The sequence below is a fragment of the Pinus tabuliformis genome, chromosome 5_2 (assembly GCF_031772625.1).
Source record: "Pinus tabuliformis cultivar Carrire ecotype Pingquan chromosome 5_2, CPIR1, whole genome shotgun sequence".
Lineage (NCBI taxonomy): Eukaryota > Viridiplantae > Streptophyta > Pinopsida > Pinales > Pinaceae > Pinus > Pinus tabuliformis.
In genome coordinates, this window is record NC_142306.1 from 449827407 (window position 1) to 449854473 (window position 27067).

The window sequence follows — 27067 nt, forward strand, 5'->3', positions numbered from 1 at the left end:
TCTAAGAAAATTTTAGCCAAAATCTTGGCTCCCAAAAGCCTCTACTATGAGTTATGAGGTTCTATATATAAAAAATGGTGGGGTGACACTTGACATTCCCCTTTCACTCTTTGACTACCCTCATGACTCTTCACATTACATAGTGACTTTTCACATTCCACTAATGACACTTGGAATTTCACTTACAATTTGCAAATAATAATACAAATTCCACATATACCCATGTGGGACAAAATAGGCTTGAGTCAGCCTAACAAGAAAAAAACCATCACTTGAAAGCTTGGGGAAAGACCAACTCAGCAACATCCTCTTGGTGGTCTTTGGTGACGAACTGATACCAAGCTTGGTACTACACTATTGTGTCCCCGTACTATTCGGTGGTTTCTTTCTCGAAACAGACTCTTGCCTCCATGGCTTCCGGGTATATGGTTATGGAACCTCTATCCATCTCATCGTGAAGTATGCACAACATTGTCCCGAGTGTGGCTAACCCACCAATGTACTTCTGCATGTTTTCTATGCTCAACTGCAATTCATTGCTGGTGGCCTCTTGCATCAACTGCTCTATGTACTTGTCGACCTCCAACAAGACTTAGTTCTTCTTCATGGCTTGATTGAGGGTTATGATTGAAGGGATCCCATGTGTCCTCACTATGACATTCAGATTCCTTAACAATCATGCATAGGAATCCTTAATGATGGTGATGAGCGAAGGGAGCTGCTCATAATTTTGAATCAACGTCTGAATCTGTGCTTTGTCTAGATCTGCCTATGAATTTATTATCTTCTGCAAGTAAAGCAGGGTTCCCTTGTACCTCATTGTCCGTTCATGTACATGCGTAATAGCAGCGTGGATGTTTTTGAGGGTTTGGGCTATCTATGTGCACTACTACTGAAATCCATATAGATGGAAAACCACATTGTGCACGGTGACAAATTTTCATACCGTTTCCGCATGGTGGTCTCAAGAATCGATACTTCAGCAGGTATCAATTTTCTCATCTCTGCGATAGCGGATCCTGCGGATTGTTATGCTCTCTTCCTGGCCTCTTGCAAGTCCTTTTCCATTTGATCATTCTCTACTATTAAGAACTTGACCATTGAACTTGTGGCTTCTGCATAAGCCTTAGAAGCATCAGCCATATCAACTAAATGTCTTCTAACATATGACACAATCACCCTTTCCTCTATGTGTGTAGGTGATGCGTGATCAATTAGGAGCTGATTTCTACGCACCTATACAATCCTTTGTTGTGACTTATCAAATGACATACTATACACATCCATCACCGGATCATCACAAAGGAGAACAAACCTCTCCTTGCTCGCTTTGTACTAGTTCTAATTCTGGAGGTGGCAGACACTGTGGGGCGACCTCAGATGCTCTCAGCATGAGGTTGGTGTCTTGGTCCTGTGGCTCCTATTCCAAATCCATGTCCATTTCTTCAATGATCTACTCAATATGCTGAGAAAGTTCCCGAACCTGCACCTGCTCACTCTCTTCTTCACCTGTTGGCTACTCTGACTCCTCAACCTGTATAGCTGCAGTTTTCTCTATCATTGCGCCTTGCCTTTACTCCTGTTCCTATTTCTTATTCCCTTACCTTTCTGGCCTCCTTAGCTCTTGCTCTTCTTTCAGCTTCTTTTCTGTTTCCTGCGACTTTCTCTCTACATCCTCGAACATTTTTTTCTCTTTCTTCCTCTATTCTACTCTCCTTTCATGTTGTTGCCTCTTAGCCTCTATTTCCAAAGCTAATTTCTTAACAAGAGGATCTTCTCTAAACTTGCAGCTTTTCTCGACCTCTCGGTTATTGACAATATTCCTCTTTCCTTTGTCTTCTACCAGTTTTTTTTTCACTCTTGTTATTGTTTCTCCTTCCTGTGGTGTTGTTGCCTGCAGAGCCACTTTCCATTCTATAGCCATGTTGACTGGTTCATTAAGCCTAGAGGAGTTGTAGCAATACCTCCAAGGGTCTTCCTCTAGACAATGACATGCCTCGTGGATCCATGGATAATACACCTTCACATAGTGGTTCTTGCATATGTAGTGGGGATCATACAAATTGAAATTCTTGGTGTTGAAATCAAACTTCTTCAAGTCCTTAGGCTCAGAATCTGCATCCTTCAAGCTCTAGATCTCGTACAATCTAATCCGCAAAGGAAGAGCAGGCCATGGTGCCTTCTTCCTCCTGTGCAGTCCTACTGATAACCCTATGGAGATGTGATACAAAACCTCTTACATGACCAACATATCCATGGAAAACCTTGGTAGCACACGCAGAGGCTTCTCTCCACCAAACATACTGATGAAGGTGCTACTAGGTGAGGCATACCAATATGCAATGTTAAGTAATGCATGCATCGCTTCTTGGGACATGCAAGGTGGATCCTGCTCAAAGATCATCTTGTAAACCAGCGTGATGAAGTGGTTAGATATCCTCGCCATGACTCCTCGGTAACTGCACTCAGAAAACAATTTACAATAGATGTTCACAACATCATCTGATGGTGTCCATGTCCAACCCATGGTAGGAAACTGATGTTGGGCACATATTGCATCAAGCAACTACACATACATAAACAATATTGCTTGTTCTTAGGTAGATTTAGGGAATTAGACACATTCACTTTCAGCTGAAGAGCCAACATATCCGACCAGTTGAATGGCCTTCCTTCATTTTCCAACTAATCCAACACAACCACCCAACTCTGCAAAAAGGTCTTCGTGCTCTCTTGACCATACAAGTGGCATGAAAAGATGAACAAGAGTTGTTAAGCTTTCCTGAGTGACTTAGTCTTGTAGATCTGGTTGGGTGTCAACCCGAACTTCGATGTCTCCTTTACCCAATGCTTCATGATGTCTCTAGTGTTCACATTTTTTTTGGGGGTATAGAAGAGTGCATCCATGTGGTTCACTGGCTATGGTAATTGATACATCTGATGATAATTTTTTGACTTGAAGGCAGCAAGCTCTATTCCACTAGCACTGCTCAATTTCATTGTCTCAGGATTAGTATGTGAGACAATCCAGTGAATGATGTCCGCACATGGGAAGGCGGGGTACCTTCATCTAACCTTGTACAAGCCTAACTTGTGGATGTTGACATAGACATGTCGATCTTCCATATATTCCTTGAAATTGCCTGCAATATGACCTTTATTTCCTACTATGTTATATTCATGTCCTTCTCTATGAACAACTGTGTGTCTGCATAGATTAGCACGTTCAATGACACCTGTTCAACCACATCTCTTATGTTTCTCTCTACATTATCCTTTGATCCAGATCTCTTGGAAACCATGTTGCCTGTACTGCTGAGAAACTACTCAAAAACTGTTGTACCTAGAGACAAAGAGGATGCTCATGGCATGCAAATGTTAGCTTAAAATAAAAAATCACTTCAAGGACTAATCATGTAACAATATGGGAAACTGCTAGGCAAGGTTGCGCAATCTAACTTTCATAGGTGAGGGATTGTCAGCTGGATCTGCGTATTGCGTAGTCCTAGCTTCCAGTGAGAGGTGATGATGATTGGAACTGTGCAATGCACAGTCTAGTGTGGCTTGATGATGACTAGAACTGTGCAATGCGTAGTTTAGTCTGGCTTTGATGTTGGTTGGGACTGCACATTCCGCAATCCCAGTCAGAAAGACTCCACGACTGGCTCCTGGAACTACACAATGTGTAGTTGGAGCCAATCACGAGCATCCTCTATGCAATTCTTAGACCTAAGGTAGAGCCTTGAGATCCAGAAGTGCGTAGTGCATTCTGGGAAGAGCTAGATCCGGGCCAAGGCAGCCCAGATCTGCCCAAGGGCAACTTGAAAAGGAGCAGATCTGAATGTGTGAGTGAATTTTGGTGCAAATATGAGTGAATAATGATGCATGTAATCAAAACAAATGCAGGAATCAGTCAAAGATAAGAACAATGAAACTTGTGGGGAGAGTCACCGCCACGACGACCATTATTGAAAAAAATGGGTTATGCATGTGACACTTAGGAAAGGCAATGAAAAACTTAAAACAAAACTTCTACAAGCTAAAAAAACCAGAACACTAGAGTTCGTTCAATAAAATAGGCAAAACAACACTCACACAAGCCAAGGAAACAAAAGCGACTAGAAAAGCAGCAAAAGACAAGAAAAGAAAGACTTACCTAGAAAAGTTGTGTTGACTGTGCTGAAGGTTCCTAGATGCCTCGGGAATGCCAGAGCTCCAAGATCAAGTTTTCAAATGAGCTCTAGTGGCATCCATTAAATAGATTGATTTATTTAGGGTTTATGACGTGAAGGCTGAAAATATAGAAAAAAGCAACAAGTTGTGGTGGTTTCTAAAATTAACTCAAGTGTAACTCCCACTGCTAAAAATAGATCCCTATTTTTTAGGGATTATTTTCTGCTTTTTTCTTTTTTCTTTTTCAGGAAGTGTTTCCATGCTTGCATGGAGAAATTGCATAGTTCTAGGGGAATTGAGAAACTTTCCAGCACATGCATCAGGCAGTAGCTGACGGAATGATTTTGCGCAATTCTTGGGCTTAGTGGCTCTGGCTGCTTGTCACGCTCTGTGTAGTTTCCTAACTAAAGACAAGCTTCCAGCTAGGTCTGCATAATTATGGAGTTGAAGCTCACTGTTGGATTGAAATGTGCATTTCCTAAGAGCAAGGTTGGTTTCCCTCTAGGAATGCACAGATTGCTAAGGCAGTGCAAGAACTAGATTGCAAGAAAGTCATGGGGGAGGTCAACATGTGGTTAATCAACAAAGCAAGTAAGAAAACACAAGCTATAAAGCAAAAGATAAAATTGATGAAAGCATAAGTACCTGGGTAGTATAAGACAAGCTGCTGATATTTTAGTAGGGAGGCTCCAAAATGAAGTGAAGGAAAAGTTTTGGAGGGTGGTTGTAGTCACTACAACACTCAGGTAGTTAGGGGTGAAGCTTGAGCCTTGAGACTGCATAATGCGCAGTTCAAGCTAGGATGAGGAAAACACTGCACAGTTCTGGGAGCTAAAGAGGTAGGCTGAAGGGATGGACACTGAGTGAACACACTATGCAGTTCCGGGAGACAAGGGAGGCTGAGCTATTGCATAATTGTACATTTGAAAAGCTGAGGGAATTAGCTTGTGGCTTGTGATTTTGCAGTGCAAAATTAGGGTCAGGTTGGGAAAAATGATTGCACAATTTTGGAGGTTGAGGCCGAAGATTTAGCACAAAAACTACGCAATGCAGTAGTCTTGGGAGGAAATAAATGCGCATTACACAATGCTAAAGGGGAAGATCACAACTAAAGAATTGAAATTGTGCGGTGCCCAATTTAGGGAGATCGGGTGAATCTAGGTTGCTTGGTCGGGAATCCTTTCCAAAAACGGTTGTGTGAGACTGATGTGGATAGTGATAAGACTTCGAATATGATCACACACTTAGAATACTTGATTATCCAATCAACATAGACCATCCATGATACATTAACAATGCATTTCCCTCTGTGTGACAACTTTACGGGAAGTTACAAAAAGTGCGACACTTAAGGTACACTTTATGACGATCGTGACGACACTTGTGCGACAGTGCTTAAAAATTTGGGGATGAGTGTGAGTGATGTTTAAATGGTTAGAACAACTCATTCACATAGAGATAACCCCTTGAAACCACCAAAACATGCATCCATACATTATGCGATAACTAACATGCGAAAAAGATCACAATTGCTAAAGTGTGAATGACTCTTGCAATATGTGAACAAAAATGAATGTAACACATGCCAAAGCAAAGATAACATGAAAATGATGCTATTTAGAGTGAAATAAAGTGAAAGCGAGAGCCGAAAACATGAAAGTGACACTCATGAAAATAAAGGTGCACAGGAGTGACAGTTTGCAAAACTCCCTGAAATAGAAGTAAAAGCACAACTATAATGTGAGAAACTGTTGTTGTTAGTTCACACTGATTGTCGACATGGATTGGACATCGTACAAGCAAATTCTTGATGGAGCATGCTATGCTTGTCCAGGCTTGCATAAAAGAATGCGCTCATGAACTTGTTACGGTCTCAGGATGTGCAAGCAAGTGACTTCGACACTTTCGATCCAAGAAGGGAGCTTAAAAGCATTAGCTGACCAAGAAGTGATTATGGAATGACCAATCGCAGGATCCATAATAGGCTTCAAAATTTGAGTGTATGCAAAATTTTGGAGGGTGTTTGTTGCAATGATAACAAAGTGCTTGTAGGTTATGTCAATGATTACAGTGACCATGGGTGCAGGTTATGATAGTGATTACAGTGACAGTGGGTGCAAGTTACGATAATGTTTATAGTGATAGTTATTGCAGGTTGTGATTGTGTTTACATATTTTATTTGTATGTATTGATGGATGATGACAGTGGATCTAGTTTGAAAATGGTATGAAATAGAGGTCCACAAGAAGTTGAATAAGGAGGTGGGGCCCTCCATTGATTGATGATTCCCTTGTGTGACTAAGCTATTAAATCAACCTTTTTAACTCATTTAAATAATTTGTGGCATGTGTTTCTGGATTTGTATTTGCCTTTGGGTTTATGATTTCTAGTGGATCTATTGTCGAGTAGGTTTGTTGATTTGGTTCAAGGTTTTTAGCTTTGGAAATTGTGCTTAAATTATATCACAAATAAATAATAAGCATTTCTTCAAAATTTTGATTTTTTATTACATCTGAAGTAAAAAAAGAAAAATAGAAGACTCTCCTTTACTTAGAAAGTGAACCTTTATAGAAGACCATGAGAGAAAATGCATTGTTTTGACTTGGAAACCTTCGTGGCTATGTCATGGTTTGTGGGGAATAATGAGATCCTGTAGGATAGTTTTTTAATACATAGAGGAATGAAAATGCATTTATTAAAGTGTGTAAGTGTTATGATAATGTGTCTGCACTTAAAAAAAAAAAATTTGCGTGCACATTAATTTTCCACATCATAATTTGTCATGGAGGTTTGACAACAACCAAACCTAAAAAAACATGAACACGCTAATTTTTTAGTAATATGTGTGTGTTTCTAAAATAATATCATGCATGTGCTCTTTCTAAAATAATATCATGCATGTGCTCTTGTTGCACCAAAATTGGGTAGCATCTTCATGTGAGCACCCACTTCCATATTTTTAATCATTTCGTCTATCTTATTTTCCATTTCATCCATCTTCTTATCGAGGTGTTACTTATTTTCTTTCATTTTATTTTCCATTTCCTTTTTAAGGACTTCCTAAGAATGTGAATCCACTTGTTTCAACATAATATGATTCATTTCATCAACTTGGCTATTTAATTAGGATAACATGTATTCTACATCTTCTCTTTCTTAAAATTTCATGTTTAAGTTTTTATGAGGAGCAATATTTTTTGTACAATCCTTTGTCATATGAGAAAATTGTTAGAATTAATGGAGATTAGGTGATTATTGTTACATAGTTATGATTGTGCTTTTCTTGGATATTAAGTTCCTATCATTTAGGGATTTGTTTTAATATCCCTAACAAAAAGTATGTATTTATTATTGGAGTTTAATGTGAAGGCTAAGCGGGTGAATTTGCTTGTAGGAGCTCCTAGTGATCCACACCTGTGAGCTCCTCCTATGTTGTTTGCCAAATTCATGTCTTCCATGTGCAACTGTTGACATGGTATCAGAGCTGCAGGAAGGAGAGGCCTGTACGCTGAGTTGAGGAACGCGAAATCATCGCAGGAAGCTGAAGAGTAATTGCGACGTCATCGCAGGGAGCTGAAGAGTAGTTGCGATGACTCTCTTGGAGACTTTGCGAATTTTTTCCTCTGACATCATCACAGGTTTCTTGTGTACAACTTAGACTAGTCGCAAAAAGGAGGTTAACAATCGTGACGATTGTGTTCTAAGCATGGAAAAGCAGTGGTTGTGGTGGTTAAAGACTGCGTTTGTTTGCTGCGTTAAATTTGAGGAGAGGAGATTAAATTTGTGGCTGCGTTTGAAGGAGATTAATGGAAGTTGTTTTTTCTTCATAGCACATTGCCACACGTGAAGTTTTTTCACTGTAAAGTATTTATGCATTTTTCTTAAAGCCACTCTTTACTTTAAAGCTTCACGTGGATTTTTTTTACCCACCCTTTTTACATTAAAGCTTCACGTGGATTTCTGAATTTGGGAAGATTTTTTAATTAAAGATTTTAATTCTTTAATTAAAAAAAAAAAGAATTTCATTATTTTTTGAAGGAATCCTTATGTATTAAAAAAAGGGTGTGTATTTTTTGGAATGATATTTCTTTAAAAAAAAAAAGAGGTTCCAGAATTCTTTTAAGTGAAATTGGAGGAGGGCAATTCTTTTTGTGAAGGAAATTTGCAGTGAATAGAGTATTTTTTTTAACATTTGAGATTTTCTCAAATTGTTGAAGATTTTATTCATTCAAGATGAATAATCAAATTGCTAAATCTTATCTCAATGAGAGTAATAAGCTTGATGGGTCCAATTACACAAATTGGAAATTTAAGCTCTAGACTCTGCTTGAGGGACAGAATGCTTATAGCATTGCCACCGGTGATGAAGTCAAGCCGACTACTGCAACTGGTGGATCGAATACAACAATACAAGACTGGGAGAAAAGGGAGATGAAGGCAAAGGTGCTACTTAAGTTATCAGTCAAAGATTGCATCATCCCTCACATTCGAGATTGCAAGATAGTGAATGACATTTGGATAGTTCTCAAAGATATGTATGAGATCAAGAACACCAGTAAAACCTTGTACCTCAGGAAGAAGATTATCTCAATCAAGATGGAGGAGAATGAGTCTATTTCTTCATTCATATCCCAGATAAAGGAAGTTAAAGATAAACTATCTAATATTGGTCAAACTGTGGCAAATGATGATCTGGTGACAATTACCATGAATGGCATGACGGATGATTATCAAATGTTTATAACTGGATTGAATGCAAGAGAAAAACCTCCAGGCTTTGAAGAGCTTACTGGGATTTTTCTATAGGAAGAGGAAAGGAGGTTGTCTCTTAAACCTCAAAATTCAGATCTTGCATTAATGACAAAGTTCAAGCCAAAAGGGAAAACAGTGGTTGATCACAGGAGAGGCAACGCATCAAGAAAAAGGACACCACAAGGTATGACCTCGTATAAACAAGACTCTGCTCCTAAATGCTTTTATTGTGGTAAGATAGGCCATATTGATAAATTTTTCCATAAGAAAAAGGTAGATGAGGAGAGGTACAAGCAGAGAAGACATGCAGGTCATTTAGCTGATGCAGATGCAAATCAGAATCAGGATGTCAGATTGTTTATGGTTGAGGCTGAGACTGCTTTAGCTACTGAGGAGGATGAATAAGATATTTGGTTCGTAGATTCTGGAGCCTCCTCACATATGACAGGTAAAAAGCAATGGTTCAGAAATTTTAGAGAATCCAACACTGGAGTAAAAGTATACCTTGGAGATAATAGAGGGTACGAGATCAAGGGACATGGAGATGTCCTTATTACTCTGCCTGATGGAAAGATTAGGAATATATCTGATGTGTGGTATATTCCTGGTATTAAGAAGAACTTGATTTCTATGTCAAAGATTACAGATCAGGATCTCAAGGTAGAATTCTTTAAATCTCATTGTATTATTAAAGACTTGTTGGACCAGATGAAGCCTATTGCTACAGGTATTCACATAGGAGGACTCTACAAACTGGATGTGAAGAGTACGCCACAACAAGCCTTGATGTCATCGGATAAGTCTGTTGAAAATTTGTGGTATCAACGACTTGGGCATATCAATTTTAGTGACCTCCTTCTATTGCAAAACAAAGGTATGGTAGATGGTCTTCCCATTTTAAAGAAGTTGCATATTAATTGTGAAGCATGTGCATTCAGTAAGCATCATAGAGATGAATTTCCTACCATTAAAAATAGAAAACGGAGTTATATACACGAACTTGTACACACTAACTTATGTGGCCCGATGAAGACAAGATCATTAGGTGGGGCCTACTATTTTTAATCTTTGCTGATGACTGTACAAGATTCACATGTGCATATTTTCCTAAATAGAAAAGTCATGCTTTTGAATATTTCAAGCAATTCAGAAACATGATTGAGAAGTAGACAGGAAAGTTCATCATCATTCTTCGATCAGATCAAGGCGGAGAATTCAAGAAAGGGACTTTCATCAAATACTTCAACGAGCATGGGATACAACAACAATTTACAACACCTTAAACTCCTCAGTGGAATGGAGTAGCTGAGAGGAAAAACAAAACACTGGTAGAGTGTGCTCGCAGTATGTTGAAAGGTAAGGATCTAACCAATGGTTTTTTGGTAGAAGCTATTAATACTGCAGTATATTTAAAGAATAGGAGTCCTACTAAAAGTCTTGAGTATAAAACTCCTTTTGAAGCATTGTTTGGCTTCAAGACTATAGTAAGTCACCTTAGAGTATTTGGTAGTAAAGCTTTTGCACATGTTCCCAAAGAGAACAGGAAGAAGTTAGATTCTAAGGCCATTAAATGTACCTTCATTGGATATTGCAGTGAGTATAAAGCTTATAAATTGTTTGACCCTTCTACTCACAAGGTGTTTGCAAGTAGAGATGCAATATTCCATGAATAGGTTAATGATGGAAATACTATTTAAAAAAATGAAGAATGGCATGTACCCCTACTTCCAGAAGAGGATAGTGAAACAGGAATCAATCAGCAACAGGAACAGAAGCAGGAGCAACAACAGCAACACGATAATGTGGAAGGAATCAAGTTCAATCCACAAAGATAAGAAAGCAGCAGAATAATTGAACCCCCACCGCTCAGGAGATCAAGCAGGCCAAAATAGTTACTAGCTCGATATAGGGATTGTACGCTCATGACTAGTATGTTAAACATTGCAGAACCTTCTAATTTTTATGAAGCTAGTAAGGGTTCTGAATGGAAGGAAGCAATGAAGGAGGAATATGAATCAATCATTAAGAACATTACTTGGGATCTAGTAAAGCTTCCTAATGATAAACAAGCCATAGGTTGCAGATGGTTATTTAAGTTAAAATTTAAAGCAGATGGGTCTATTGATAAGCATAAAGCAAGGTTGGTGGCAAACGGGTATTCCCATAAAGAAGGTATTGATTTTGAGGAAACATTTGCCCCTGTTGCAAAATTAAATACTATCAGAAAGATTATTGCTTTAGCCACTAAGTATTATTGGAAAATACATCAATTAGATGTTAAATCCGCTTTCTTAAATGGTGACTTAAAAGAAGAAGTATATTTAGTGCAACCTGAGGGGTTTGTTAAGAAGGGAGAAGAGCACTTAGTATGTAGATTAAAGAAAGCTTTATATGGTTTAAAGCAGGCTCCTAGATCCTGGTACGAAAAAATTGACTCATTTTTCCTCATGCATGGTTATAAACGAAGCAAAAATGATCCCAATTTGTATACTGTGTTTAATGATGAGGGACAAATAGTGTTGATTTCTTTATATGTAGATGATCTAATCATGACAGGAAGTGCAGACAATCTCATTGAAGAAATCAAGCAGCAATTATCACATAAATTTGAAATGAAGGACCTTGGAGAAATGCATTACTGTTTGGGTCTAGAAGTTTGGAGAGATTCAAGCCAAACTTTCTTGTCCCAGGGTAAGTATGCAAAGAGTCTGTTGTCTAGGTTCAAAATGGATGAGTGTAAGGCTGCATTTGTGCCTTTACAACAGAATAGCAAACTTTAGGTGAATGATGGTTCGAGATATGTAGATGCAACACTGTACAGACAATTGGTTGGTAGTCTTATTTATTTGACTACAACAAGACCAGATTTAGCTTATGCAGTGAGTGTTTTGAGTCAGTTCATGACTCAACCTCATGACAACCATTAGTTTGTAGCAAAAGGAGTATTAAGGTATCTGCAAGGAACATCAGACTTTGGTATTTTGTATTCTGACTCATTTGATGTTAGTTTGACAAGTTATACAAACTCTGATTGGGCAGGAAATTTAGATGATAGAAGATCAATTACAGGTTATGCCTTCAGCATTGGTTTCAGGGTCATCTCTTGGTGTAGCAAGAAGCAACATATTGTTTCCTTATCCTCAGCAGAAGCAGAATATCAAGCTATGTGTGCAACATCGTGTGAGGCAGTTTGGTTGTGTAGACTTCTCCAAGATGCAGGAGAAGAATAGACAGAAGCTACAATTATCAATTGCAATAATCAGAGTTCCATCAAACTGGCTTACAATCTCATGTTTCATAAAAACACCAAACACATAGACACTCAATTTCATTTTGTTAGGGAGAAGGTGCAGTCCAAAGAGATTTGTGTTGAATATTGTAATTCTTGTGATAATATGGCTGATATATTTACTAAGCCTCTGGGAAGATTGAAGTTTGATTTGTTTATGGATACATTAGGTGTGTTTAATAACCTCTTTCTCCATTAAGGGGGAGTGTTAGAATTAATGGAGATTAGGTGATTATTGTAACATAGTTATGATTGGGCTTTTCTTGGATATTCAGTTCCTATCATTTAGGGATTTGTTTTACTATCCCTAACAAAATGTTAGAGTTTAATGTGAAGCCTAAGCGGGTGCATTTTCTTGTAGGAGCTCCTGGTGATCTGCACCTGTGAGCTCCTCCTCTGTTGTTTGCCAAATTCATGTCTTCCATGTGCAACTGTTGACAAAAATAATAATAATACTCCTCTTTAATCATGCAAAAATGGATATTCCAATCAAAATTTATGTCAACTGTAAATTACGTACCTTTAAATCCTTATTTTGGAGGCCATATGGATGGTTAATATTTGCCTTAGTATATCTTTAAAATATGATCCCATCTTAATTTTGAAAATTTAACCTGTCCCATCTTGATACAATTTCTTAAAATGTTAAAAATTTACAATTTGGAACTTCATTAAAGATATGTTATATAAAAAATGATAAGATGAATTAGTTAATACTAATTTTAGGATTTTTCAAAAATCCTAATTTCCATAGGATATATATCCAAAAGTATAATGAACCTGAACTTGAAATATTAACCACGTGTGCTTCAATATTTCTCCTAGTTCTCCTAAAAAGTCCATTTTTTTTAATTCCAAGAGAAAAGGTTATATTGAAAATGCGACAATGTATTGTTTGAAGGAGAAAAACCTAAGGATCATAGTCTTTGATGCTAAATATAATTATCCAATTTCCTTAAAATGATAAAAAAGTCTACGAATACGATCCAGTTCAAGGAAAAAACCTCCTTTTATAATGAATACAATACAAAAGACAAGATGATATGATCCTAATAGAAATGTAATAACTCGACATCTAGGGATTAATAAGCGAATTTATGCTCTTAACAATAATATTTGAAGAATATTACCCCGATTAACTATGCCCATGGTCAGTTGAAAAATATCACTATATAGAGGGCTAAGATGAGAGAATTATACTCCACTGGTATTAGTAAAGAACATGTTAAACCAAATAAACCACTATTAGGATATTTATTGACCTAAGAACCAACAAAAACCATGATATAGGGAAGATATATCTTTGCATGGATCAGTGTACATTTGATCCATGGGAAGAGAATGAGGTGCCATTATACTTACCTCAAAAATTGTGGGTCGAGTTCATAATTAGTGTCCATGTTAATTATTTTTACATGATTGATTTCCAAGGGGTTGGTCTTAGCTCTACCTAGGATTGAGAAAATGTTAGGCACAATCAATTGAGAGGGTCAAATTCTCCTAGGAATATGCCCAACACCCCCTCCCCCCATTAGGCATATTAGCTTTCATATCACCTTGCTAACATTAGCAATGTGATAGCACATCTCACATGTAGACTATTGTAGCATAGTTCATTTGTGGTAGCCTCTAGATGAGATTGTTTGGAGGAGTATCTTAGACATCCAAGTGTAGGGTCTTCAAGCTAATATGATTATAGACCATTAACTCCACATAGGAAAGTTGGTTTTTTTTGTTTGGGTTGAATAGTACTACATTAGTGCTCTCATTGCATACATACTTACCATGGCATGATGGGGGATCCTATCCCTGATACATTTATGGATCAAGTTGTTATAGTTTTTAATTGATGCTAAATCATTAATTGTAAATTTGATTGCACAATTGACAAATTTTCAACAAATGTAACTTTAAAGTACTTTGTTTTGAAGTTTTTTGGCAGGTATAGATGCTATGATAGGATACACTACTTTTGATATGGGAAGATGTCAGTTACCCCAATCTTGATGTATCCATAGATGTATCATTTAATATTATGGCACCTCACACATAATTATTTAAATTAATTTATTCTTGTCTACTTCAACGATAACTTAGCATTATTTAAAAATTCGTTGATTTTTAAATGTCCAAGTTATTTGGTAGAAATCAATCTTAATTGTGTTGTGTTTCCATAGGTTTCCACTAGAGAGTCTGTGTAGCCATCCACACCTAGGATTAGAAAATCACCTCCCACCTAGGTAGCATATGTTAGATTATATCTACTTTTAATGTGACTTCATTATCTTAGTTTAGTTAGATTTGTTGTATTTGTACTAATCAAACATATTACAAGAATCTATACATGTGTCATTGTCCCTATTTCCTAACTTCCATCCCCTTCCATACCCACCCAATCCCATCCTTCACTCATTACATTTAGTCCATACTTCATGACAATTCTAACCATTAGGTGCCCCCACCCCCCTTCCCCCCAACACTTGGAATTCCTATTTATTCCCCTAGGGTGCTTCCTCCTATTTCATAATTAGTTGGGGTGTATTGCCCCCAATGCCTAGTACATTTTCCTTTACACCCTTCCTTCATGCCCACATCCACTCACCTTGCACCACTCCATCGTCAAACTCCTCCCCTAACTGCATCCATTGTTTCAACAACTAATATTTCATCTATTATGGCTACACCTATATTGATCGCATCTATAGTCGCTGCAACTACATCCTCCCCAACCCCCATCATTACCTCAGAGTAGGTTTTCCAACCCACTGCTCCACCTCCTATCATTGCATCCACTTTGGCACAAGAATTATTGCATCTATTGTAGCTAAATCTATAGTGGTTTCATCCACTATTGTTGTAACTACATTCTCCCTAGCCCCAATCATTTATTCATAGAAAGTTATCCAAATAAGTGCTGCATCTCTGAGATAGGAAGGGAAATCATATTCATTTCCTTATATCATCATGGTCAGACAAATTATTTGATTAAAATACTAACAAGCACATGAGCTAAATTTATTTTGTACATATTTTAATTTTTTTAATTAATTTATTGTTTTAATTATTTCATGGAGGCATTGTTGAGAGGCTTGGATCACGGGGGAGTACAACCCATTGGAATTTTGCATTCATGTCTGAGGTGAATTTTAGAGTGAGTTATAAGTATATTTATTAAGTGTGTGTACTAATTGTACCATGGGGAATGAGATAAATTTTTTTGTTTCCTTTTTGTAGCCCAAATAGGCATATTACTTTGAGACCAAAGAAGGCTCGAGGTTCCTCCATTCAAAAGAGGAGGAAGATCAATTTTGGAGATGCAACTAGGAATGCTAAGGGTGGCATTAGTGATTGAGAGAGCCATTATGTACATTGGCCATGATGTTGTAGTTTCAACACAAGATCAAATTTTGTGCCTAGGGCATTAGTTACCATTCTCTTATTGTTGGACATGAGTTTCCATTATGTATGTTATAAAAAATATTCCATTCCATATGAAAAATTTTAGTTGCACCAAATTGAACATAAATATGTGAATTTATACCATGTAATATTTTAGGGGCTAATATTTGCAAGTGGGCTAATTTTCCATGATTTTTCCAAAAAATAGATTCGCCAATTTATTTTTTTTTATAAAAAATTATTCGCCCAAATTTTACAATGTAAAACTATTTTACTTAAAAATCACCAATATTATATAGAGAGTATATATAAAATCATTATAAATTTGAATAATTTTGCAAATACATCAATAACCATTGTATAGTTTGCATATTAGGGACTAGTGAAATTCGCCATTGTTTTTAAACTTCAATATTGTTTTCCATCCTTAGAATTTTCCCTGATTTATACTTCTGTGTCATGGCTTGTGTTCTTTTCTAGAGTGCATTGATGCTTAACTATGTCACTTATGGTAGCTATCTTACATGGCATGTTGACTATGCATCTCATTTTGAAGAGTATCACTTATGTGTAAATTTCTTATGGGGCACCACTTAATTATGTCACTTGTATTTGTATTGATTAAGTGTGTCACTTATGGTGTGTTGGGTATATATTATAATCATAATGATCTAAATGAAAAAATATCATCCATACCACATTTGGTGGCTTCATAACATTCATAAATATAATGAAAAAATATAACATTCAAATAAAAGTGCATAAAAAGAAATCTTATGTTGACCTTTCAGGAAAAAAAGAGGTTATCCACTCTTCACCCTAGCCATCAACTAGGTTTTCCACCCTTTGCCTTAGCCACTAATCATGTTTTTCAAATTCCACAGAACTAAGGTTTTCCAATTGCAAAAAGCTACCAATTTTCAAATTCCATGCCAATATACATTGATGGACATTGCCAACTAGTGATGCAAGGTCAATATCATTTGTTACTTACATTATCTAATTATGTGCTCAAATTTGAACTCACTATGTCCGTGTTTTTGTGCCCAACTCTTGTCATTTGCATTCTATTCTCTCCATCTTCTCATATTTATGCTTACACTACATTTTCTCATAAAGAGAGGCATCAAACTTTTGTCAACATTTGGTATTGTTTAATAGAAGGTAGAAGTTTGTTACATATATTCTGATATATTTAAGCCACTATGTCTAATGATCAATTTAGATTGTGTGTCTCTTATAGTGTGTCAATTATGTTTGTAATTTAAGAACAATAATTATTTGTCCCTTATGGTGCATCACTTATGTGCATCAATACATATGTATTCATGGTCATTGTTCGTTTCTTATGTGCATCACTCATGTGTTGTTATTTAATTTTCATCACTTATATGTAACACCTAATATGGTGTAACCATGGCTCAAGTGTACATTGCTTCAGAGTATTGATGCTTAACAATGTCACTTATGGTGTGTATCATACATGACATGTAGACTATGTGTCTCACTTTGAAGAGTATCACTCATATATACATTTCTTATGGGTAATCACTTAGTTATGTCACTTATATGTGTGTTTCTTAAGTGTTCCACTAATGGCAGTCTCTTATGGTGTGCTAGGTATAAATTAGTCACAATGGCCTAAACAAAAAAATTACATCCATATAATGCTTCATGGATTTATAACATTGATAAATATAATGAAAAAATATCACATCCCAAGGAAAGTGCATAAGGATAAAGTTTATGCTGATCTCTGTAGACAAAATGAGGTTATTCACACTTCACCTTACTCATCAACTATGTTTTCCACACTTAGCCTTAACCACCATAGCTCAATGCAAGTTGGTACAAGTGAGACTTGCTAAACCCTTGACAAGAATCCACCAAAATAATAACCTTAGACACCAACTATTCTTTCAAATTCCACAAAACTTGTGTTATCACATTCGACTAGGGTTTTCAAATTCCACAAAATTAAGTTTTTTCAAATTCGATGCCAACATACATCGATAAACATTGTCAAAATGTAATACAAGGTTAATATAATGTGTTTACTTACGTTGTCTCATTATGCACTCAAATTTGAACTCACCGAGTTAGTGTTTTTGCACTTAACGCTTGGCATTTTGCATTTTGTTCTCTTAATCTTCTCACATTTATGCCTACACTACATTTTTTTAGAAATAAAGGAATCAAACTGTTTTCAACATTGGAATTGGGTAAATAAGGTAGAAGTGTGTTACATATCTTCTCATATACTGTAGCCACTATGTACAACACCAAATTTAGATTATGTTTGTTTCTTATGGTGTGTCAATTATGTGTGTCACGTAAGAAAATTAATTATTTGTCACTTATGGTTAACCATATTATCTTTGATAACTAATAGATAGTTTGAACTCAGTTTTTCAAATTAGTTTATATATATATCTATATATATATATATATATAATTTAATTATTTTAATTTTATTTATTCAATTATTTTTATCTTATTTATTTATTTATTTTGAAAATAAAATAGAAGTATAAAATGTCAATTTGGTCACCTATGTTAGTGTGTAGAGTCAAAATGAATCCAAGTGGGGTCCATAATAGGAGCTAAAATCTAAATTTTCATTTGTGTTAAGCTCATTTGATCATGATTAGGATTTAGCTACTTTTGTCAAATTCCATAGAAAATCTGTCACTTCTGCCACTTATCCCGCAATGAAATTCCGCTGATGTTCGCAAAAGTTAAATTTTTCTTAAACACAGATTATAGTCTTGATGGATCATGAGTACGTGTCAGGGTTTACCTTTTGTTCAATATCCCTAAATGATACACTCCACCAAGCCTCATTCACCATCAATTTCATTTCCGTTTTGATTTGGTCTTGTAGTCATAGGGAGGTCTAGATGCCATTAGGAGAAATTGCAGGTGGCAAGAAGGATTTTTCTACGTGGTGTAGTCATGGCATAGAGGAAATAGTGGAAAGGAGGCTCTGTGGTATGATATGAACCAATGGACATGAATCTATTGGAGGAAGACCCTGTTTTTGTTCAATCCTTTGCCAACATGGGAGAATGAGTCTGTTTCTTCATTCATATCCCGGATAAAGGAAGTTAAAGATAAACTATTTGATATCGGTCAAACTATGGAAAATGATGATCTGGTTACAATTACCATGAATGGCATGATGGATGATTATCAGACGTTTATAACCAGATTGAATGCAAGAGAAAAGCCTCCAGGCTTTAAAGAGCTCACTAGGCTTTTTCTACAGGAAGGGGAAAGGAGGTTGTCTCTTAAACCTCAAAATTCAGATCTTTCATTAATGACAAAGTTCAAGCCAAAAGGGAAAACAGTGGCTGATCACAGGAGAGGCAACACATCAAGAAAAAGGACACCACAAGGTATGACCTCACATAAACATGACTCTGCTCCTAAATGCTTTTATTGTGGTAAGATAGTTCATATTGCTAAATTTTCCATAAGAAAAAGGCAGATGAGGAGAGGTACAAGCAAAGAAGACATGCAGGTCATTTGGCTGATGCAGATGCAGATCAGAATCAAAATGTCAGATTGTTTATCGTTGAGGATGAGACTGCTTTAGCTACTGAGGAGGATGAATAAGATATTTGGTTCGTAGACTCTAGAGCCTCCTCACATATGACAAGTAAAAAGCAATGGTTCAAAAATTTTAGAGAATCCAACACTGGAGTAAAAGTATAACTTGGAGATAAAAGAGGGTACGAGATCAAGGGACATGGAGATGTCCTTGTTACTCTGCCTGATGGAAAGATTAGGAATATATCTGATGTGTGGTATATTCCTGGTATTAAGAAGAACTTGATTTCTGTGTCAAAGATTATAGATCAAGATCTCAAGGTAGAATTCTTTAAATCTCATTGTATTATTAAAGACTTGTTGGACCATATGAAGCCTATTGCTACAGGTATTCGAATAGGACTCTACAAACTGGATGTGAAGTGTATGCCACAACAAGCTTTGATGTCATCGGATAAGTCTGTTGAAAATTTGTGGTATCAGTGACTTGGGCATATCAATTTTAGTGACCTCCTTCTATTTCAGAACAAAGGTATGGTAGATGGTCTTCCTGTTTTAAAGAAGTTGCATATTAATTGTGAAGCATGTACATTCAGTAAGCAGCATAGAGATGAATTTCTTGCCATTAAAGATAGAAAATAGAGTTATATACTCAAACTCGTATTCACTGACTTATGTGGCCCGATGCAGACAAGATCGTTAGGTGGGGCCTACTATTTTTTAATCTTTCTTGATGACTGTACAAGATTCACATGGGTATATTTTCTTAAATAGAAAAGTCATGCTTTTGAATATTTCAAGCAATTCAGAAACATGATTGAGAAGCAGACATGAAAGTTCATCATGATTCTTCGATCAGATCAAGGGGGAGAATTCAAGAAAGGGATTTCCATCAAATACTGCAATGAGCATGGGATACAGCAACAATTTACAACATCTTACACTCCTCAGTAGAATGGAGTAGCTGAGAGGAAAAACAGAACACTGGTGGAGTGTGCTCGCAATATGTTGAAAGGTAAGAATCTAACCAATGGTTTTTGGGCAGAAGCTATTAATATTGCAGTATATTTAAAGAATAGGAGTCCTACTAAAAGTCTTGAGTATAAAACTCCTTTTGAAGCATTGTTTGGCTTCAAGCCTGTAGTAAGTCACCTTAGAGTATTTGGTAGTAAAGCTTTTGTGCATGTTCCCAAAGAGAACAGGATGAAGTTAGATTCTAAGGCCATTAAATTTACCTTCATTGGATACTATAGTGAGTATAAAGCTTATAAATTGTTTGACCCTTCTACTCACAAGGTGTTTGTCAGTAGAGATGCAAGATTCCATGAACAGGTTAATGATGGAAATCGTGTTCAAAACAATGAAGAATGGCATGTACCCCTACTTCCAGAAGAGGATAGTGAAATAGGAATCAATCAGCAACATGAATAGAAGCAGGAACGACAGCAGCAGCATGATAATGTGGAAGGAATCGAGTTCAGTCCACAAAGATAGGAAAGTAGCAGAATAATTGAACCCCCACTGCTCAAGAGATCAAGCAGGTCAAAATAGTTACCAGCTTGATATAGGGATTGTGTGCTCATGACTGGTATGTTAAACATTGCAGAACCTTCTAATTTTTATGAAGCTAGTAAGAGTTCTGAATGGAAGGAAGCAATGAAGGAGGAATATGAATCAATCATTAAGAATAATACTTGGGATCTAGTAAAGCTTCCTAATGATAAACAAGCCATAGGTTGCAGATGGTTATTTAAGTTAAAATTCAAAGCAGATGGGTCTATTGATAAGCATAAAGCAAGGTTGGTGGCAAAGGGGTGTTCCCAGAAAGAAGGTATTGATTTTGAGGAAAAATTTGACCCTGTTGCAAAATTAAATACTATCAGAATGATTATTGCTTTAGCCACTAAGCATCATTGGAAAATACATCAATTAGATGTTAAATCTGCTTTCTTAAATGGTGACTTAAAAGAAGAAGTATATTTAGTGCAGCCTGAGGGGTTTGTTAAGAAGGGAGAAGAGCACTTAGTATGTAGATAAAAGAAAACTTTATATGCTTTAAAGCAGGCTCCTAGATCCTGGTACGAAAAAATTGACTCATTTTTCCTCATGCATGGTGATAAACGAAGCAAAAATGATCCCAATTTGTATATTGTGTTTAATGATGAGTGATAGATAGCGTTTATTTATTTATATGTAGATGATCTGATCATGACAAGAAGTGCATACAATCTCATTGAAGAAATCAAGCAACAATTATCACATAAATTTGAAATGAAGGACCATGGAGAAATGCATTACTGTTTGGGTCTAGAAGTTTGGAGAGATTCAAGCCAAACTTTCTTGTCCCAGGGTAAGTATGCAACGAGTCTGTTGTCTAGGTTCAAAATGGATGAGTGTAAGGTTGCATTTGTGCCTTTACAGCAGAATAGAAAACTTTAGGTGAATGATGGTTCGAGATATGCAGATCCAACACTGTATAGACAATTGGTTGGTAGTCTTATTTATTTGACTACAACAAGACCATATTTAGCTTATGCAGTGAGTGTTTTGAGTCAGTTCATGACTCAACCTCATGAAAACCATTGGCTTGTAGCGAAACGAGTATTAAGGTATCTGCAAGGAACATCAGACTTTGGTATTTTGTATTATGACTCATTTGATGTTAGTTTGACAGGTTATATAGACTCTAATTGGGCAGGAAATTGAGATGATAGAAGATCAATTACAGGTTACGCCTTCAACATTGGTTCCGGGCTCATCTCTTGGTGTAGCAAGAAGCAACATACTATTGCCTTATCCTCAGCAGAAGCAAAATATCAAGCTATGTGTGCAGCAGCATGTGAAGCAGTTTGGTGGCGTAGACTTCTCCAAGATGCGGGAGAAGAACAGACAGAAGCTACGATTATCAATTACGATAATCAGAGTTGCATCAAACTGGCTTACAATCTCATGTTTCATAAAAACACTAAATACAAGACACTCAATTTCATTTTGTTAGGGAGAAGGTGCAGTCCGAAGATATTTGTGTTGAATATTGTAATTCTTGTGATAATATGCCTGATATATTTACTAAGCCTCTGGGAAGATTGAAGTTTGATTTCTTTAGGGATACATTAGGTGTGTTTAATAACCCCTTTCTCCAGTAAGGGAGAGTGGTAGAATTAATGGAGATTAGGTGATTATTGTAACATAGTTATGATTGTGCTCTTCTTGGATATTCAGTTCCTATCATTTAGGGATTTGTTTTAATATCCCTAACAAAATGTATCTATTTATTATTAGAGTTTAATGTGAATCCTAAGCGGGTGCATTTTCTTGTAGGAGCTCCTGGTGATCCGCACCTATGAGCTCCTCCTATGTTTTTTGTCAAATTCATGTCTTCCATGTGCAACTGTTGACAAAAATAATAATAGTACTCCTCTTTAATCATGCAAAAATGGATATTCCAATCAAAATTTATGTCAACTGTAAATTACCTACCTTTAAAACCTTATTTTTGAGGCTATATGGATGGTTAATATTTGGCTTGGTATATCTTTAAAATATGATCCCATCTTAATTTTGAAAATTTAACCTGTCCCATCTTGATACGATTTCTTAAAATGTTAAAAATTTACAATTTGGAACTTCATTAAAGATATGTTATATAAAAAATGATAAGATGACTTACTTAATACTAATTTCAAGATTTGTCGAAAATCCTAATTTCCACAGGATATATATCCAAAAGTATAATGAACCTGAACTTGAAATATTAACCACGTGTGCTTCAATATTTCTCCTTTTTCTCCTCAAAATTCCATTTTTTTTAATTCCAAGAGAAAAGGTTATATTGAAAATGCGACAATGTATTGTTTGAAGGAGAAAAACCCAAGGATCATAGGCTTTGATGCTAAATGTAATTATCCAATTTCCTTAAAATTATAAAAGGTCTAGGAATGTGATCCACTTCAAGGAAAAAACCTCCTTTTATAATGAATACAATACAAAAGACAAGATGATATGATCCTAATAGAAATGTAATAACTCAAAATCTAGGGACTAATAAGCGATTTTATGCTCTTAACAATAACATTTGAAGAATATTACCCCGATTAACTATGCCCATGGTCAGTTGAAAAATATCACTAAATAGAGGGCTAAGACGAGAGAATTATACTCCATTGGTATTAGTAAAGAACACATTAAGCCAAACAAACCACTATGAGAATATTGATTGTCCTAAGAACCAACAAAACCCATGATATAGGGAAGATATATCTTTGCATGGATTAGTGTACATTTTATCCATGGGAAGAGAATGAGGTGCCACTATATTTACCTCAAAAATTGTGGGTCGAGTTCATAATTAGTGTCCATGTTAATTATTTTTACATGATTGATTTCCAAGGGGTTGGTCTTAGCTCTACCTAGGATTGATAAAATTTTAGGCACAATCAATTGAGAGGGTCAAATTCTCCTAGGAATATGCCCAACACCCCCTCCCCACATTAGGCATATTAGCTTTCATATCACCTTGCTAACATTAGCAATGTGATAGCACATCTCACATGTAGACTATTGTAGAATAGTTCATTTGTGGTAGCCTCCAGATGAGATTGTTTGGAGGAGTATCTTAGACCTCCAAGGGTAGGGTCTTCAAGCTAATATGATTATAGACCATTAACTCCACATAGGAAAGTTGGTTTTTTTGGTTCGGGTTGAATAGTACTACATTAGTGCTCTCATTGCATACATACTTACCATGGCATGATGGGGGATCCTATCCATGATACATTTATGGATCAAGTTATTGTAGTTTTTAACTGATCTAAATCATTAATTGTAAATTCGATTGCACAATTGACAAATTTTCAATAAATGTAACTTTAAAGTACTTTGTTTTGAATTTTTTTGGCAGGTATAGATGCTATGATAGGATACACTACTTTCGATATGGGAAGATGTTAGTTATCCCAATCTTGATGTATCCATAGATGTATCATTTAATATTATGGCACCTCACACATAATTATTTAAATTAATTTATTCTTGTCTACTTCAACGATAACTTAGCATTATTTAAAAATTCGTTGATTTTCAAATGTCCAAGTTATTTGGTAGAAATCAATCTTAATTGTGTTGTGTTTCCATAGGTTTCCACCTAAGTTACCAGGATTCGGATCTGGATTTGGATATGGATCTGCCAGTTTTTTGAAAAGCCAGGATCTGGATACGGCAAGTACAAACAATATAAAATATTTTATAATTTTTAAAAACTAAATTTATATAAAAATAAAATAAAAACATATATTAATTTTTAAATATATAGTTTTTATATATAGTACCTATAAAAATATATATTAGATATATTATATAAATAGTATCAGAATTAATATATTATTTATAAATATTATTTAAATTTGTATAAAATAAAAAAAATTATAATTTCTGTTTAAAATTTTAAATATAAAGCTTCTATATAATATTTCTAAAATAATTATTAATTTCAGATGAAAAAAATAATTATTAATTTAATATATTAAAATTAATGTATCAAACATTAATTAGTAGTTATTATATTTAAATTAAATAAACTTACTTTATGAACTTTTAAAATAAACATATAATTTAATAGTTATTATATTTAAATTAAATGAAGTTACTTTATAGAACTTACTTCATCAAACTCTTAAAATAAACATATAATTTAATTAGAATATCTCAACATCCCTATCTTATAGTCTTGAAATAAAGTTTATACTATGGACAGCCGCAGGTTTATAATCTTGAAATTAATGAACTCCCTTGTTAATTATTCCCATGGCTGATTTTTCCAATATAGCTTTATTCATCCGCTGACATTTTCTTTCTGGAATTTTGCGCTGAGATATAATTTGAATATATGTGCTAACATCAAACCATATTACACACAGATTAATGAACTCCCGCACGGCTGATTTTTCCAATATCGGGTTATTAATCCACTGACATTTCTTTCTAGATTCTGCTCTGAGATATAATTTGGAAATATGTGCTGACGTCAAACCATATTATACACAGACAAATGTTGGGTGGGGCGGATCTTCGTGGATCCAGATCCGAAGCCGTCTCTGATCCGGGGATCCGCGGATCTAGCCGCTGGGCCTGACGGATCTGGTAACATAGGTTTCCACTAGAGAGTCTATGTAGCCATCCACACCTAGGATTAGAAAATCACCTCCCACCTAGGTAGCATATGTTAGATTATATCTACTTTTAATGTGACTTCATTATCTTAGTTTAGTTAGATTTTTTGTATTTGTACTAATCAAACATATTAAAAGAATCTATACATGTGTCATTGTCCCTATTTCCTAACTTCCATTTCCTTCCATGCCCACCCAATCCCATCCTTCACTCATTACATTTAGTCCATACTTCATGCCAATTCTAACCATTAGGTGCCCCCACCCCCCTTCCCCCTAACACTTGGAATTCCTATTTATTCCCCTAGGGTGCTTCCTCCTATTTCATAATTAGTTGGGGTGTATTGCCCCCAATGCCTAGTACATTTTCCTTTACACCCTTCCTTCATGCCCACATCTACTCACCTTGCACCTCTCCATCGTCAAACCCCTCCTTTAACTGCATCCATTGTTTCAACAACTAATATTTCATCTATTATAGCTACACCTATATTGGTTGCATCTATAGTCACTGCAACTACATCCTCCCCAACCCCCGTCATTACCTCAGAGTAGGTTTTCCAACCTAGTGCTCCACCTCCTATCATTGCATCTACTTTGGCACAAGAATTATTGCATCTATTGTAGCTAAATCTATAGTGGTTTCATCCATTATTGTTGTAACTACATTCTCCCTAGCCCCAATCATTTATTCATAGAAAGTTATCCAAACAAGTGCTCCATCTATGAGATAGGAAGGGAAATCATATTCATTTCCTTATATCATCACGGTGAGACTAATTATTTGATCAAAATATTAACAAGCACATGAGCTAAATTTATTTTGTACAAATTTTAATTTTTTTAATTAATTTATTGTTTTAATTATTTCATGGAGGCATTGTTGAGAGGCTTGGATCACGGGGGAGTACAACCCATTGGAATTTTGCATTCATGTCAGAGGTGAATTTTAGTGTGACTTATAGTTATATTTATTAAGTGTGTGTACTAATTGTACCATGGGGAATGAGATAAATTTTTTTGTTTCCTTTTTGTAGCCCAAATAGGCATACTACTTTGAGACCAAAGAAGGCTTGAGGTTCCTCCATTCAAAAGAGGAGGAAGATCAATTTTGGAGATGCAACTAGGAATGCTAAGGGTGGCATTAGTGATTGAGAGAACCATTATGTACATTGGCCATGATGTTGTAGTTTCAACACGAGATCCAATTTTGTGCCTAGGGCATTAGTTACCATTCTCTTATTGTTGGACATGAGTTTCCATTATGTATGTTATAAAAAATATTCCATTCCATATGAAAAATTTTAGTTGCACCAAATTGAATATAAATATGTGACTTTATACCATGTAAAATTTTAGGGGCTAATATTTGCAAGTGGGATAATTTTCCATGACTTTTCCAAAAAATAGATTCGCCAATTTATTTATTTTTTATTAAAAATTATTCACCCAAATTTTACAATGTAAAACTATTTTACTTAAAACTCGCCAATATTATATAGAGAGTATATATAAAATCATTATAAATTTGAATAATTTCGCAAATACATCAATAAAATTTTTATAGTTTGCATATTAGGGACTAGTGGAATTTGCCATTGTTTTTAAACTTCAATATTGTTTTCCATCCTTAAAATTTTCCCTGATTTATACTTGTGTATCATGGCTTGTGTGCTTTTCTAGAGTGCATTGATGCTTAACTATGTCACTTATGGTAGCTATCTTACATGGCAT